The 18,109-nt window shown below is 47.0% G+C and overlaps 2 protein-coding genes across 5 annotated transcripts in view; one reads left to right on the forward strand and one right to left on the reverse strand.

Annotated features, from left to right (window-relative positions):
• The window catches only part of GNAZ (G protein subunit alpha z), a 201,160-nt gene extending 196,553 nt beyond the window's left edge, over window positions 1-4,607 (reverse strand). For both annotated transcript variants that reach the window (XM_040349585.1, XM_040349576.1), the window contains exon 1: window positions 4,403-4,607. The gene's annotated coding sequence lies outside the window, so the exon portion shown is untranslated. The remainder of the gene's footprint in view (window positions 1-4,402) is intronic.
• Window positions 1-18,109, forward strand: part of RSPH14 (radial spoke head 14 homolog) — a 336,392-nt gene that overhangs the window by 273,927 nt on the left and 44,356 nt on the right. The window lies entirely within an intron of this gene.

Raw genomic sequence — 18,109 nt, forward strand, 5'->3', positions numbered from 1 at the left:
GATTTCAATGGGCAGGAGCGGTGGAGGAGTGGTATACACACCGCTCCAAAGATGCTGCTAGCAGGACTTTTTTTTACCGTCCTGCTAGCGCACTGCTCCAGTGTGAAAGCCCTCGGGGCTTTCACACTGGAGAGACAGCAGAAGCAGTTTAGGGTCGGTTTGCAGGCACTATTTTTAGCGTTATAGCGCCTGCAGACCGCTCCAGTGTGAAAGGGGTCTTAGGGTGTGCACCCCAAAGCTCAAACACACATGCCTTTCTCTGCAGCCTCAGCTGCACTGGACAGTGAATGAATGGGAAGTGCTCCGTGAAGAGCAGCTTCCTGTTCATTCACAAAGTAAAGCATAGTAAACACCGTTTACTGTGCTTCAGTTATGAATGAACACAGTGAGTGAATGTGTTCACTGTGTTCTTTTAGAAATGGAAGGCGCTGGTAAATTACATAGTTACTAGCCCCTTCCCCCCACTCTCCACCCTGAAACATCCCCCACAGCAGCTGGGGGGGAGAGGAAGGAAGCCAACAGCACTGCGGGGTGTGGGGCAACACAGGCGAATCGGCATTGCATGTATTGGTTATGGTGTGCCCAGGCACTCCTGGCACACCCCCTGCACATGCCTGAAGCTTATGGCGATGGGGTGGAGGGACAAGACAGAGGAAAATTGCTGCTAACACAAAAGGAATCAACACAAGGGACACATGCAGTATGTATGCAATGTCCTTTGTGCTGTTTTTGATCTTGGCTTTTAGTGGGAGTCGTAAATGGGGGGTGACTGTGTCTTGGGCACTGGGATGAATGGTTGGCAAGTATGATTTAGGAGGCAGAATACATTTTAAACCACAGACAACACAAAAGTAATCATCCATATCATAATTATAACTTGCCCACAATATTATAATATTTCTAGCAGTGACTAGATTACTAGCTTAGCTGGTTTCTTGTGAAAACAGATATTTCAGTTTGGCTTCTATTTGCTTTTCATTCATAAAACCAGGATAGAGGGTTGGTTCTTGTTTTTGAAATAGGAGATGTTTTAGATTACATAAATGGTGTGTGCTCAAGAGCATTGAGCTTGTCAGAATCAGGGTTGCCACCCGCCAGTAAATTTACTGACACTTTGTAAAAATCAGTGAACTGCCAGTAAATATCAGGGGCTGATAATTTCATGCTGTGTTGACTTTTTAAGTGTAAATCAAGCAAGTTACTTTGGTATTGTCAGTGTTTCCACATCATGTTTATACTGTTCAAATATGCACTGTGTTAGTTTTCAACAGGAGCTCTGTTATTTCTTAGGTTGCCAGTAAAAAAATGTGCTTCGCCAGTAAATTTCCCACGTTTTGTCAGTAAAAAAATGCTGCGGGAGGTTGGCAACCCTGGTCAGAATGGACACAGTAATGGAACCTCATTTTTAACTGAATGTCGTACACTTCTATATACATACATTTAAAACCACAAGCTAGTGCTGGGCATTTTGAAGGGTTCGAGTGTGCTAATGATTTAGGGCCAGATCCACAGAGCAAGTACACCGGCGTATCTACTGATACGCCGGCGTACTTTCAAATTTCCCGCGTCGTATCTTTAGTTTGAATCCTCAAACCAAGATACGACGGCATCTGGGTAAGATCCGACAGGCGTACGCCTTCGGATTTTAGATGCAATACTTCGGCGCCCGCTGGGTGTAGTTTGCGTCGTTTTCCGCGTCGGGTATGCAAATTAGTGATTTACGACGATCCACGAACGTACGCGCGGCCGTCGCATTTTCTAACGTCGTCTGTAGTCAGCTTTTTCTGGCGTATAGTTAAAGCTGGTATTTTGCGGCGTATAGATAGACTTGCCATGGCTGTCGTTCCCGCGTCTAAATTTGAATTTTTTTTTTGCGTAAGTCGTCCGTGAATAGGGATGGACGTAACTCACGTCTAAGTTCCAAAAATGACGTCGTTGCGACGTCATTTCGCGCAAAGCACGGCGGGAAATTTCTGGACGCCGCATGCGCAGTTCATTCGGCGCGGGGACGCGCTTCATTTAAATGAAACCCGTCCCCTGATCGCCGATTTGAATTCCGCCGCCAGAAATACACTACGCCGCCGTAACTTACGGCGCGAAATCGTTGAGGATTCGAAATTCCGCCAGGTAAGGTACGGCGGCGTAGCGTATCTCTGATACGCTGCGCAGGATCCAATTCTCTCTGGATCTGGCCCATAGGCTCTGCTCATCTTTTTGTGCCAAGACAATGACTTATGCTGGCCATACACTATACGAAAAAAGTCGGCCGAACCCATTTTCGAAAAACGAACATTCGGCCGTGAGCGCAAAACGACAGTGCCATCATGTAATGACCGATAAATCGTTCCGTGGACATAAATGAATAAAGTTTTTGTTCGTTTTTTTTTTTACATATACCTAGTGCAGACAGGAAACACATTAAAGCGGTTCTCCACCCTAAAGTGGAGTCCCGCTGATCGGAACCCTCCCCCCCTCCGGTGTCACATTTGACACCTTTCAGGGGGAGGGGGGTGCAGATACCTGTCTAAAGACAGTTATTTGCACCCACTTCCGGCCCGGCATTCACGGGCAAAAGACGGGCATTCCGTCACATCCCGTAGCCCCCCCGTTGTGTGCTGGGAACACTCGGCTCCCAGCACACAGCGGGAGCCAATCGGCGGGCGCGGCGCGACTCGCGCATGCGCCGTAGGGAACCGGGCAGTGAAGCCGCAGCGCTTTACTTCCTGGTTCCCTCAGCGTGGATGGCGGGGGGAGCAGCAGAGAGACGAGTGATCGCTCGTGCTCTGCTGCGATCAGCGCTGGACTCCAGGACAGGTAAGTGTCCTAATATTAAAAGTCAGCAGCTGCAGTATTTGTAGCTGCTGGCTTTTAATATTATTTTCCCATGGCACATCCGCTTTAACTTTTCAATTTAATGTATGCGATTCTTTATATGTATGTGATTCTTTATTTTCACGCTCATTAAAAGTCGTTTTTGATTTAAAAACTTTTCAATTTATCGTTCGTTCGGCAGAAAATTTCCAAACTCGGCTCAAAAACATCCCAACGATTATCGATTTTGTGCCCATTAACTGGGCGAAAGACGAACAAATTGTCTAAATGACCGACTTTCGCTCGATTTTTCATATAGAGTATGGCCAGCATTAGTGAATTGATCTAATCCCCAAAAAAGTAAGATTTCAGAATTGGGTGGTAGGGGGGAACGCTGAATATTACTTTTTGCACTCTGAACCCCCAAGATTGGCATTACAGGATGATGTTGTAATGGCTCCATCCATGACTTGCCGCCACACTAAAATGCAGGTCATCAGCCAGCGGATCTACACACATTACTTTCCTAAATGCTTGCACATTATATTAGATGATCACCAGCGGATCTACACACATTACTTTCCTAAATGCTTGCACGTTATATTAGATGATCACCAGCGGATCTACACACATTACTTTCCTAAATGCTTGCACATTATATTAGATGATCACCAGCGGATCTACACACATTACTTTCCTAAATGCTTGCACATTATATTAGATGATCACCAGCGGATCTACACACATTACTTTCCTAAATGCTTGCACATTATATTAGATGATCACCAGCGGATCTACACACATTACTTTCTTAAATGCTTGCACATTATATTAGATGATCAGTTCTTCTACATCACACTGCATACATTATATTGGCAGAAATTGCAGGGCTAGGTAGTGCAGCATTGAATGTAACCCCATGCCATATGTATTATGTCAAGCCACCAATGGTATTGAGTGCAAATGACATTCCTTTCCAATCCTGTCAGTAAGCCAACACACAGTGCTTGTAAAGCATCGCTCAGTCTAATAACTATTACATTAGATCCAACAAGGCACAGTGCATGCAATAATCCTCCTCCAGCCACCCTGGCTGCTGCAAAGCATAGATCAGTGGTAATCTCCATCACACAGCGCTGGCCACATCTCCTGCTGCAAATCACACACGTCCCCTGCTCTCCTATCAGAGCACATCTATGACATCCACCTGGCAAGTAAAAGTCACACTGCAATGGGTTTACCTAATGGATCCCTAAACACAGCACAGTGCATCAACCCTTTCCCCTACTTTCCCCATCACCCTAAAAGAAGAAGCAGGGGAAGGTCATCAGTGTCTGAGCAGGCTTGTACCTACCTCTATCTCTATATATGTGTATGCATTAGGGACAGTCACATATGCACCACCAGCACCCACCCTGAACAGCACAGACCTCCCATGCCTTGACAGCCGCACCCTGCACCTTGCTTGCCATCCTCATCTCCCCCCACCCCACCATCAGCCCCCATCTCTGATCATTGTGGGGGGTCCAGGGATGGATCTCTAAATAAAAAAGGGGGTCAGTGAAGGAGAAGCATGCTTAACCCCTCTTACCTACTGCAACCTCCACCTCTGTGCTGCATCCAGCATGGCTCACCAGCCCCTGCAATGGGAGGAGGACAGCACTCAGCTTGGCTTCTTTCTTTTCTTTTTTATGATTAGCCCTTCATGGTGTAGAGCCTGTTAGGAGCGTCCTGTCATACAGCAGGCAAGGAGGGAGGGGGGGGTGCTGAGTCTGTCCTGTGATCCAGGAGAAGGAGGGAGGGGGGGGGAGGCTGTCCTGTGACACAGGAGAAGGAGGGAGAGGGGGGGGGAGGCTGTCCTGTGACACAGGAGGAGGGAGGGTGTCATAGAGAGGGGAGGGCACTAAGCTGTCCTTCTCTAAAGAGTAATGGGAGGAGACTAGCAAGAAGACAAGAGGTGGGCGGGGCTCTGCTGTCGTTCAGGGAGGACTCTGCTGGCGGTCGGGAGGAGCTACCGTCATTCACAGCGGAAGTGGGCGGGCTCTGCTGTCATTCAGGAGTGAAGTGGGCGGGCTCCTCTGTCATTCAGGGGGAGGTGGGAGGAGCTGTTCGATGATGAAGGGTGGAGGGGTCTGTATGGGTGAGGCTGTCCTATAATGTGTGGGCGCTTCACCCTACGTGATACCTGCTTGGCGTCCTTCCATTCTGTATATTAGACGTCTGTGCGATCACATATGGATCGGTCGGCTCACGTGCACCTGCCTGCCATATGCTCAATGTATGGAACCTTTATAGGGGGGGATCGTCCTGTTTCATGTGCTGGAGGCTCATCAGTGCCCTTTATTGACAGTAGTAGTAGGAGGATGGCATGCAGGGGAAGATGGGCTCAGCCCGCCCTGTGCCCTCCAGGCAGATGGGGAGTGAGGTGAAATGTGACGTGGCTCTGTAATACAAGGGGGAGCCAGAGAAATGCAGTTACCATGGCAACCACTATAGTACATCACATGGTAGCGGCAGCATGTGGCTTCTGGGACAGACACGTAGACGTATGAAGGAGTATATACATACATTCATACCGTGCTGACACAGCTGCTAGGAGGCATGGGGGGAGGGGAGGGGTCAGGACTCTGCCACAGGGTCACCTGAACAGCAATGCTGCCATGTCACATCCACTCTGATTTCTGGATCACCTGCATATAAAACATGTCATATAGAAAAATCTCAGTTTCGGAAATGATCATACTTTTTGCGACACTCAAAAAATGTCTTAGGCCGATCCATCCGATGAGAATGGTCCGACGGACCGTTTTCATCGGTTCACCGCTAAAGTGGCCTGATGGTCTGATGTGCGTACACACCATCGTTCCAAAAACCGATCGGGTCAGAACGCGGTGACGTAAAACACACGACATGCTGAAAAAAACAAAGTTCAATGCTTCCAAGCATGCGTCGACTTGATTCTGAGCATGCACGGGTTTTGAACCGATGCTTTTGTGTATAACCATCGGTTTGGAACTATCGGTCAGCGGTCCATCGGTTCGATTTTAACCACCTGAGATCCGCGCTATAGACAAAAGACGTCCACAGCTCGGCTCTCAAGTGCCGAGTGGACGTCTTTAGACGTCCTTTTATGTGCATTACCCGTGCGCGCCACTGGGGGGGCGCGCAGCGGGTAAACACTGTCCCGGCGCATCGCCAAAGAGCCGATGCGTGTACCTGGCGGCCGCGATGTCCGCCGCGTACACGCGATCGTCGGGAACACAGCAGGGACGTGGAGCTCTGTGTGTAAACACAGAGCTCCACGTGCTGTCAGAGGAGAGGAGACCGATCTGTGTCCCTTTACATAGGGACACAGCATCGGTCACCTCCCCCAGTCACCCCCCTCCCCCCACACAGTTAGAACACACCCAGGATACACATTTAACCCCTTCCTCACCCTCTAGTGTTAACCCCTTTCCTGCCAGTCACATTTATACAGTAATTAGTGCATTTTTATAGCACTGATCGCTGTATAAATGTGAATGGTCCCAAATTTGTGTCAAAAGTGTCCGATACGTCCGCCGCAATATCGCAGTCTCAATAAAAATCTCAGATCGCCGCCATTACTAGTAAAAAAACAAAATAATAAAAAAAAATCATAATTCTGTTCCCCATTTTGTAGGCGCTATAACTTTTGCGCAAACCAGTCAATTATTGCGATTTTACGTTGAAATACGTTGAAAAATACGTATCGGCCTTAACTGAGAATTTTTTTTTTTTTTTTTTTTAAATTGGGATATTTATTATAGCAACAAGTAAAAAATATATATATATTTTTTTAAAATTGTCGCTCTTTTTTTGTTTATAGCGCAAAAAATAAAAACCGCAGAGGTGATCAAATACCACCAAAATAAAGCTCTATTTGTGGGGGAAAAAGGACGTCAATTTTGTTTGGGAGCCACGTCGCACGACCGCGCAAATGTCAGTTAAAGCGACGCAGTGCCGGAAGCTGAAATTTCGCCTGGGCACGAAGGGGGTTTATGTGCCCAGTAAGCAAGTGGTTAAAGCAAGTTCTCTAACTTTTGTCCGAAGGACGAAAGACCGATGGGGCGAACACACGGACGGTTTGGATCGATGAAACTGAACTTCGGTCCGTTTTCATCGGTTTGGACCGACCGTGTGTACGCGGCCTTAGACGCCCAAAATGTAAAGACATGCCCATTCCAGATTCGAGTTTTAGGAGTGCCAGGTGTGTTGTAGTGAGAAGGCTTCCATCCTGAGGCACTGCACTGATGCAGGTTAAAGAAGAACCCTCATGATTAGTAAAAATGAGAATGCTTTATCTCTGTGATGAAAACATCAATGTATTTCTGAAGGAAAACAACCCCTTCATTCAATGCCTTTCTGCTTCTCTGCCCCTCCCTACATAGAAGCTTGCTTTCTGGACATTACTAAGACAGAGATCAGCCCCTTGTTTACTGACCACTGACAATTTCTCTTTTTCACCACCTCTGATATTTCCGGCAGGCTCAACCTCCCCATGATCCTGCTTCATCGGTTGCTAGGACACAGGCGGCTATGCCACACAGCACCATTGATTGCTAAGACACAAGCAGCCATGCGGCACAGCATCATTGATCACTGAGACAAGCAGCCACATGGCACAGTGCCATTGGACACTGGGCACAGGCAGGAAGGCAGTACAGCACTATTGGTTGCTGGGATGCAGACAGCCAGGCAGCACAGCACATTTGCATACCTCCCAACATTTTGAGATGGGAATGAGGGACACCTACTAACAAATGTATGTAGGCATAGGACACACCCCTGTCACACCCCCTTAAAGGAGAATTAACCAAAAAAAGTTTATTAAATCCACAAGGACTTTTTGTTTTACCACTACTATTCCTTTTATATTGACTTTAAAATTTACAAATGCAGCCATTTAGAAATTGGATGAAAGGTTTAGCACTGGGAAACATTTTTTGAAAGATAACAAGTGCATTTTATGTACAACTATATGGATTAGAATAAAATGAGGGGAAAAGAGGGACAGAGGGACATTTCTCCAAATCAGGGACAGTCCCTCAAAATCAGGGACATTTGGGAGCTATGCATTTGGTTGCTAGGACACAGGCAGCCAGACAGCACAACATTATTGGTTGCTAGGGCATAGGCAGTAAAGAAGCAAAGCACCATTGGTTGCTGGGATGCAGGCAGCCATGCAGCACAGCATCTTTGGTTGCTAGGACACAGGGAGGCCGGGCAGTGTAGCACCATTGATAGCGAGGACACAGGCAGTACAGCACTATTGGTTGCTGGGATGCAGGCAGATGGGCACCACAGCACTTTTGATTGCTAGGACACAGACAGCCAGTCAGCACAACATCATTGGTTGCTAGGACACAGGCACCAAAGTAGCACAGAACCGTTGGTTGCTGGGATGCAGACAGTACAGCACTATTGGTTGCTTGGATGCAGGCAGCCGGGCAGCATAGCATCAATGGTAGTTCGGATGTAGACAGATGGGTAACACAGCACCATTGGTTGCTGAGACACAGACGGCCAGGTTACACAGACTATTGGTTGTGAGGATGCAGGTGCCTGAGCCACACAGCACCATTTGTTGCTAGGACAAATGCACCATGAAAACACATAACACTGTGTGGCTCAGCCTTCTTGGCCTTAGTAAATAATGAAGTGGGATATCTGGGTAGTGGATCCAGCTGAGTCTATCAATGCTTGAATAGACAGAGGGGGTGGAACAGGGTAGCTGGCATGACCCTACCCCCTCCCCCTGCATACCAATTGTCTTGGAAAAGCTCCTGGTGCATGATACTGCCAATCACAGCTATTTAAATATATTTCTTGCTGAAAACAGTTGTGCTCCAATCAATCCCATAATCAGCAAATATTACAATCCATCAGTGGTGGCCCATCAATAGAGGTGCATGGGTGCTGACGCCCCCCACAAGCTAGTCAAAGAAAAAGAAATGGTCCTGTAAGTGTGTCCAGGCATCGGACACACAGCTGTCTATAGGACGCTTCTACACCTTGCAATCAGCTGATTGCAACTGGGAAGCTGCCTCGTCTGTATATTTTATTATTTATGTTATTTAAATATATATATTTTTTTACACTTTTTCTTTCAATATATTTTCATTATTGCTATCACAAGGGATCAAGCTTGGGCAGTGACAAGTAAACTTTTTGGAGAGATCTGGGGTCTATTAGACCCCAATCCCTCGTCTGCCTTCCAAGGCAGCCCATCAAACCAAGATTTGTTTGACCGACTACTTCTCTGGCTGGCAATGGGCAGTAAACGAAAAACCGAAACCAGAAGTGACAAAATCCTAGGCGTCGTAGGCTTCATTCGGGACGAATGTTCCTTCTTCTCCTCTGTTCTCAGCAGGGGCGGACTGACCATTGAGGCACTCGGGCACTGCCCGAGGGCCCCATGTCACTAGGGGGCCCCATCAGGGTTGCCAGGCTCATTAAAACCAGGGACAGTATGTAAAAATCTGTGTTTTTTTTACATCTGTCCCTGATATGTCCAAAACCGACATGCTTTTGATGTGAAAATCCTGAGATTTTAGCTGCCCCGTCTCTGTAATGCCTCCTGGCTTGGTGGCCATCTGTAAGCCCGGGGGCCCCATAATCTTCTATTGCCCGGGGGCCCCATGAGTTGTCAGTCCGCCCCTGGTTCTCAGCCAACCTGATGGCTTGCAGTGTGCCTGAGCTCTCCCCTCCCATAGGTATGGCAGCGGGCAGCGACAGAAAGGGCCCCCTTCCGAGTCCTGTAGAAGTGATGGGGAGGCTGTAGAGCCTCTCTGATCACTTTTACATGAAAGCCCATCACTGGCTGAAAATTGGGATACCAGGATCATGCTACTGTATAACCACTTTTTGTCCACAACGTACAGTATATATACGTTACCTGGACGGGACGTGGTTAAAGTGAACTTGCATTTCAGATCTTTTAAAATGTTAAGGTCCAACTGCCAACTGTGGGAGCATGTCCAAGGGGGTCGGTGGTGGTCACAAGGGATAATATTGTTTTTAAGGAATGCAGAGTGCATCAGAGTAGTGCTCAACAGCACATATATGGACTGCAATATTTCTTGATTATTGGATTGATCTAAGCACACTTGTTTTCAATAGTTGTCTTTAAAAAAAATTAGTGGTATTGTGTATTTATAAGACATATTTATATTCACATTTTGAGCACAGTATATTGTTTTTGCATATTGATAGATGTCATTTATCATTTCAATTTTGCAGCTTTCAAACACTTTGCTTTCATTTGCATTTCATTTACATTTCTAGCTATATAATCCTGAGATCTATTCAGCTTGTTCACATAGCACAACCAAGTCTGATAGGGCAGGGGGCCTAATCTTTTACTTCTTGCATGCCAGACTGTGACTGGACAGTGAAATGAGAAACAGCAGTCTGAGAAGCTTATCACTCTGTCACTATGCTTTCTCTTCCTATCAGAATGCCCTGATCTAAATGACCTTATCCAGTGGTGGAACTATAAGGGCAGCTGCAGTAGCACTTGCGACTGGGCCCTGCCATTCTGCCGCTGTTGGGGGGCCAAGACCCAGCATCCCCCCCTGCACTTCTGGCTGGCCGTTTAGAATGCAGTGGGGGGAGGTGGGAGGCAGCGATCGGCAGCTCTATGGTGCCGGTGGGCAGTGGGATCTCCCTGGGACTAGTAGTTCTTCTCCCGAGTGTATACAGTGGAGAGGGTCCTCTGACCCGGGCAGGTATCAGTTTCACTTTCAGTGTACAAGTGAGTCTCTCTGCTTGTACACTGTTGCCGATACATGCCCGGGTCAGAGACCCCTCCTCTCTCCACTGTATACACTTGGGAGAAGAACTACTAGCCCCAGGGAGATCCCCCTGCCTGTGGACACCATAGAGCTGCCGATCAACGCCTCCCACCTCCACCCTGATGTAAGGGGGGGCTTTCTGTGGACACTGATGTCCCCTCTGGGGACACTAATGTAAGGGGGGCAATCTGAGGACCCTGATGTAAGGGGGGCTCTCTGGGGACACTGATGTAAGGGGGGCTCTCTGGGGACACTGATGTAAGGGGGGCTCACTGGGGACACTGATGTAAGGGGGCTCTCTGGGGACACTGATGTAAGGGGGCTCTCTGGGGACACTGATGTAAGGGGGCTCTCTGAGGACACTAATGTAAGGGGGCTCTCTGGGGACACTAATGTAAGGGGGGCTCTCTGGGAACTCTGATGTAAGGGGGGCTCTCTGGGGACCTTAATGTAAGGGGGACTCTCTGGGGACACTAATGTAAGGGGGGCTCTCTGGGGACCCTGATGTAAGGGAGGCTCTCTGGGGACACTGATGTAAGGGGGGCTCTCTGGGGACACTGATGTAAGGAATGGGCTCTCTGGGGACCCTGATGTAAGGGGGGGCTCTCTGGGGACCTTAATGTAAGGAGGGGCTCTCTGGGGACCCTGATGTAAGTAGGGAGGCTCTCTGGGGACCCTGATGTAAGGGGGGCTCTGGGGACCCTGATGTAAGTGGGGGATCTCTGGGGATACACACACACACACACACGTATATTATATACATGTGTATGCCCACCCAAGTGTATGACTTTCTTTACTTAGCTGTTCTGGACTCTAGCCCGAGATCTTTTGTAGACCCAGCAACAACCCTGGTGGGGGCCCTTCATGGTTTCTTGCACCAGGGCCCTGAAGATTCTAGTTACGTCTCTGACCTGATCCTCTTCCAGTCTAAGCTTTGCTGTACCGATACTGCAAGAGGCTGACACCAAGTTAAATGTAGGTACTTACACTGCTTTCATTCGCAATAATACATAAAAAAGAAAAGGGCTTCACAATAACCCAACTGTTAAATGCCCTTTCTCTGATCCTCCCTGTGTACATTTTTCATAAATTACTTTCTGCATATTTTCTATGTTGTCAGTGTCACACAAGGCTCATCCTGCCAGTGCCCATTCCTCCCATGTATTGTCAAGGGGCTAGAAGAGAGGTCACACACCCAGCTACTGCAGAGAGAAAGTAAGATGAATGAACGGGGGCATCGAAAGGTTTGCAGTCATGTAACCGCATAGAAAAACTTAAAGCGGGAGTTCACCCGAATTTTTTTTTTAACATTAGATTGAGGCTTATTTTGTCAAGGGGAATCGGGTGTTTTTTAAAAAAAATCTAAGCAGTACTTACCGTTTTAGAGAGCGATCTTCTCCGCCGCTTCCGGGTATGGGCTGCGGGACTGGGCGTTCCTATTTGATTGACAGTCTTCCGACAGGCTTCCGACGGTCGCATACGTTGCGTCACGAGTAGCCGAAAGAAGCCGAACGTAGGTGCGGCTCTATACGGCGCCTGCGCACCGACGTTCGGCTACTTTCGGAAAATCGTGACGCGATGTATGCGACCGTCGGAAGCCTGTCAATCAAATAGGAATGCCCAGTCCCACAGCCCAAGTATCACATTGGTTGGCAACAAGGTATTTGATTTGAGAAATCCTAAGTCACAGGACATTTGGAATTCAATGTATTTTTATAGAAGCCATTCCTACTGAGGTTGCTGCGACTTCAGAAAAGGTTCCTGCACTACTTTGATCTGACTTTGACACAACTTCAATGCCATAAGCCTCGTACACACACCAGGACTGTCTTAATGAGAGGGAACACCTGGGCACTGCCCAGGGGCCCCAGCTGCATAGGGGGCCCCTGCCCTTTCCCCAAAGCAGCTGGTCCTTGAACCCGGGCTGCCCCTCTACATCCCAGATATGCCCCCAGCACTCTGACCCCTCTACACTCTAGATATTCCCTACCTCCTACCTACTTGATTTCTGTTTACCTGCACTGTCTCCATTGTAAGGGCCCCAGAGCATTACTTTGCCCAGGGGCCCATGATGCTATTAAGACGGCCCTGACACACGCTCGGTCTACTCGGCAAGAACCAGCAAGAAAACTGCTGGCAGAGCTTTCTTGCCGAGTATACCGAGCGTGTGTACGAGGCTTTCAGGTTTCTCGACAAGAAAACTGCCCAGAATCTAGACGAGAAAAATAGAGAACATGTTCTCTATTTTTCTCGTTGTGATATTCTCGGCAGTTTTCCTGCCAGGAAACCCAAGCATCTGTATACTTAACCTGTCGCCGTGGAAACCCGCTCATGCTCAAAATGACTTTGACGCATGCGCGGTTGCTTCCTAGGTATGGGCATGCTCGTCGTACGCGATGACGTCACTGCGTTCTTGCCTTTCAAGAGAACCGCGGTTCTTTTGAAAGGAGAGTCTGTACACTCGGGCGGCAAGAGATTCTTGCCAAGAATCTCGTCAGGAAAAATTTGGGTTTTTTCCTGACAAGATTCTGGCTCTTGTGTACAGGGCTAAAGAGTGTAAAAGTCTTATCAAAGTCCGACTCCAAAGTTGCACTGAAAAATCACACAACTTTGGAGTCGGCTAGTGTGAAAGGAGCCTTATTCCACAGTCCGTGCCCCTTTTTATTATGTATTGTCTTCATTATACCAACAAAACTTCTTTAACATGTGTAGCACCCTCTAGCGTGCTAGAAGTGTAGTTAGTGTTTTTTGGTTAGTGCAGGTAAATTTGTGCAGGCTTGGCTGACAGCCAAACCTGTCTGTGTTTTTTTCCTAGGTTGGGAAGAGATCCTGGGAGAGCTGGATGACTCACAGGCAGCATCACTGAGACCTTCCCCCTATTTCTAGAATGTACTGGAACCTTCTAGAAAAATGGGAGGGGAAGTAAGGTGAAGCTGCCGGGAGTAGTCTGAGGGGACTTAACCAATCCCCCATCTTGAGTTGGCAGGCTCCCTCAAATACTCTGGGTCAGCCCAGCTAGGGAGGAGAGTTTGGGTGTAAAGCAGGCCATACACGATCGATTTACGAACAAATTTTCTTTTCAAAATCAGAAAGTTTTTTTTTTTTTTTTTGTGATCCGATGATGCCACCATTGATTTTTGAAATTCGGCCGACCAAGCCATCATGTTGATACAGAAAATAATTTTAGTGGCCGGGAATATTCTTTTCTCTCCGGGAATTTTCTTTTCTTGCACATGCGCATTTTTTTTCCTATTACATTTCTCACACAATTCTCCCATCATTGATTATAAAATAGTTTGTTTTTCAAAAAATTTCCAACATGTCCGATTCCCCACGGTACAAAATTCATACGAAAATTCTTTGATACGATTTCCGAAAGAAGATTCTTTCGAAATTCGAACCGTTTATGGCTAGCTGTCGTGACCTTTGAGGGAGCTCCCAGTCTAGGTGGGGGGGGGGGTTGACCTTGGGCCTAGGCTTAGGTGCGGACAAGACCTTCTCAAAACTCACAAAGGTGTCCTGGCCAGGAGGCACAGGAGCAAGAAGAGGACAGTGGGAGAACACTTCCGGGCATGTCTCTAGGAGGGACAGGTACAGCCAAGAGGGCTGGTGAGTGACACACAGTCAAGAGGACTGGGAGGCATGCCTGAGAGGACTGGGATAAAGCAGTCTGGGATGGGTGCAGAGCCAGTCAGGAGGACTGTGTGGCACGGGCAGTGGAAAGGGGCAGCTGCAGCCAGGAGGGCTGGCAGTGCCTGAACAGTTGGTACTGGGAGCAGTAGCCACATACTGTATAGGACAGCTAGCACCAAAGACTTCTATTTTCTTGCTACACCATAGGGGACCGCAGTCCCTGCCTGCAAAGGGTATTCTTCTAACATCCAGCTCTGTGGTGGATCTAAAACTTGTGCCAACTGGTCCTGGAAGTTGTTGTCCTTCAAGGTAGCAAGAGGAAGAGGTAGAAGAGGAAAGTGTGTGTATTGTAAGATTGGGGTTATTAGACTCCAGCGATAGATGCGTTTTCCAGTGAGTACTCCAATCCAGAACTGCGTTTTTAAGGGCCTGGTAGCCCACTTTTATTTAAAAGCATAAAAGTTTACAAATACAACAGCAGCCCTCGCAGGGGGTTCCACCATTCCTGTATCTTGCCAAATCAACAGTTTAGCCTCCTGGCTGTCACACTTGCTATCCGGCTGTTTCAGGCCTTTAGCTTAGGCCTAGTTCTGTTCCTCAGAACACACAGTTTCCTAACGTTAAGCTCAAACTCGCTTTTTTCTGTCAGCGTCTTGCTGCTCAATTTCTGTTCGTCAGAACAAACAGTTCCCTGGAGTTTAGCTCAAACCTCACTTTCTCCTAATGACATCTGCCTCTTGCAGACATCCACACAGCCCCTGACTCCACTCAGAGGGATTTGGAATCCACCTGATTCCTGGGACAGACTTCCTGTCTGTAGGGTGGGGCCCTGAGCCATGTCAGGTCAGAACTAAATAGCTGAACACACAGCTGTGTAATTAGTGTGTCTTTCTCTCCAACATATGGCGTAACCCAGCAATCTTTCCCATAGCACAGGGTGCCGCCCTCACAGTATATATACTGGAGTTTATAAAGTTCTAGTCCCTCACAAGTACTGCTGATCAAATAGGCATCCCATATTATCCCTTCTCTATCCAAGTTCAATTCCCCTAATAAAAAAAACAAAGTTGCAAGGACTGTTCCTTGACTTGGAAAATCCATGGGCCTGGCTGTGCAAGGTGGGAGACAACCACATGCACCAGCGGCTCTTACGGGCATAGATGCTTTATGTATTTAGCTGTGAGTGCAGCGTCCCACTCAGGACATGTGGGAACTGCAAAAGTATTACTTCTTTGTCATTGCTATATTGTATGTCATTTTGCATTGCTACACCTGTGGTATCCCTGTTCATAGGCTGGTCAAGTGTGCTTCATACTTCCCACCACAAAATGGGGATAGCACCACTCTGGGATATCTATCCCAGCTCAGGTTTATCTGTGGTCAGTTGTTCAGGAAGTTAGAGAGTGTGCAGAGAGAACAAGCAGCATGTCAAGGTGAGAGAAGGTCAGTCCAGAGAAGGGACAAATTGGAACTGCTAAAATCAAAGGATAAAAGCCAGTAATCGGCAGCAAAGACCTTTGAGTATAAAGGTGAAGGATTTCTTAGCCACCGGCAACCTCACCAATGTCACTAGATTCAAAAGAGACCAGGAACAAGTAAGCATTATACTGAACCACAGCCTGAGTCCAGGCCTACTAAAGCCTATTAGCAGTGGATCAGCAGAATTCCTCTATTTACCCAGAGACTGTATTCTAACTGGATGTTTGTACTGCAACCAAAACCAATCACAGTAAAAGCTGTATCCTACCACTGTCTACCTCCTTCTTCAACATTGCTACTACAACTGGTTGTACCACCATTAACGGTACTGGCGTCACGACAAATACCATCAAGGGACGCAGCCGCCACAAGCACTCTAAACACACCTGTCATCACGGGCACCTCAACCACCATCTTGGCTGGCGTTTCCCTATAACAGAGCGTGCCCCGGAGGATGTCGTGCTGTCTTCCCCTTCACTGTGTGACCGGCCCAGAGAGGCTTTCTGCTAACCATGAGTAAACCGATGAACTGTATTATTGCTGTCTCTCATCGGCCCACCGTGCACCTCACGTGTTCCCCTGCGGTTCTGGCTCGTCGCAAGAGCAGATGATTAGCTGTTTAGCTAGTTCTGCTAACAAGTGATTGCAATTGGGTCTGCCCTAGCCCTCCATGCCAATATTTTTTAGCTGGAGCAGTTTCCCTCAAGGTCCAATGTGCCCTCTGATTCTGTCATTGTCATGTCTGACAAAGACTAAATGAGGGTCCACTGTGAGGCAGAGGCAATAATAAGCTTTTTTCCTTATCGAGACGGTGAAGGTGTAGTTTTAGGGCTTGTCCTAGGCATTATGGTATTCTATCCAGAATATGGAAGCCCATTAACAAAAGCTGAACTGCACACAAACTGCAAAATGCATAGATGAAATATACTGTATATATCGGCAGTGTTTTGCATGCCAAAGGATTTGTAATACTCTGCATGCAGTGTTGTGATCCAGCCACAGCTTGTTGACACTAAAGCCAGGTTTGGAACCTCCATTGCAACTACAGGATTACACAGCAGCACTTGCCTCCTAATTGGACAATGAAGGTATAGCAGCATGCTGATGAGGTCATCACTCTGCTCACACCTCCTGCCAGCTGGTGAACTGTCGGCACATGTGCATGCTGCAGAGCCTGATTGAATTCTAGTGCTAGCCCTACCGCTCCCAGTGTCATTGCTACTATACAGAGGATTTGTACTATACAGAGGATTGCTACTATACAGAGGATTGCTACTATACAGAGGATTTGTACTATACAGGGGATTGCTGCTATCAAGTTTGCTTACTGTAATTGCTTTTTGAAAATACATTTAGTGTTTTTTCAATTAACACATAATAGTATTAAATGGTGTTTTTATAGTAGCCTAGAGTACAGATTTAATTATAAGCCCTGTATGTTATTTGTAAAGGTCAACAGAATGCGCCAATCAGAATTATTAGCTCCAAGCACAGGAGATTTTTATTTCAGTCATGATAAACATACAACTGGAGCTGGAACTAATAAGACACGAAAAACATGTCCCAAGGAATTTTACAAACTGATGCAAGAAACTACTAAATAAAATCTGCTTTCCAATACTATTCAGAGGTGTCACACTATATCATTCTGAGTCTGTACTATGCGTTTTAATTATGTTATTTTAATGAGCATTTTTCTTTCAATTCGTTTTTATTGGAGTTTTAACATACTGTATTACATATAAATCTTGTCAATTGTTATATTTATAGGATGTACATGTAGGCACCTCTAAATTAACATATGAAAGCATATAACAAACTAAAAAATATATATTTATATATATATAGATAGAGAGGGAGAGAGAGAGAGAGCAATATGAAAATGCAGATAAGGGTAATTCCCCGGTGGGAAAACAACATCCATGTCCGTATTCAGGGTGAAGATGCCACATCGATATACACAAACAAATTAGTTACAATAGGGCAGAGCTCAAAATTTTAAGTCCTGAGCTACTAGCCAGGCCTTGGCCCCTTTCACACTTATACGACTTGTCCCATGATTTGTGATGGCAAAGTAGCATGACAAGTCGTTTCCCATGATTTCCAATGACAACCATTTATATTAGTACAACTTCAAGTTGTTCTGACTTTAAAGTAGTCCCTGCACTACTTTGATCCGATTTTGATGCCACTTGCACAGGCATTCCCTGAAATCGCGGCCGCTCATCAATGCAGCCTCACCTGTGCTCATCAATGCAACCTCACCTGTGCCCATCAATGGAACCTCACCAGTGCCCATCAATGCAGCCTCACCTATGTCCAGCAATGCAGCCTCATCTGTGCTCATCAATGCAGTCTCACCTGTGCCCATC

This window comes from Rana temporaria, chromosome 1 (genome assembly GCF_905171775.1).
Source record: "Rana temporaria chromosome 1, aRanTem1.1, whole genome shotgun sequence".
Classification (NCBI taxonomy): Eukaryota; Metazoa; Chordata; class Amphibia; order Anura; family Ranidae; genus Rana; species Rana temporaria.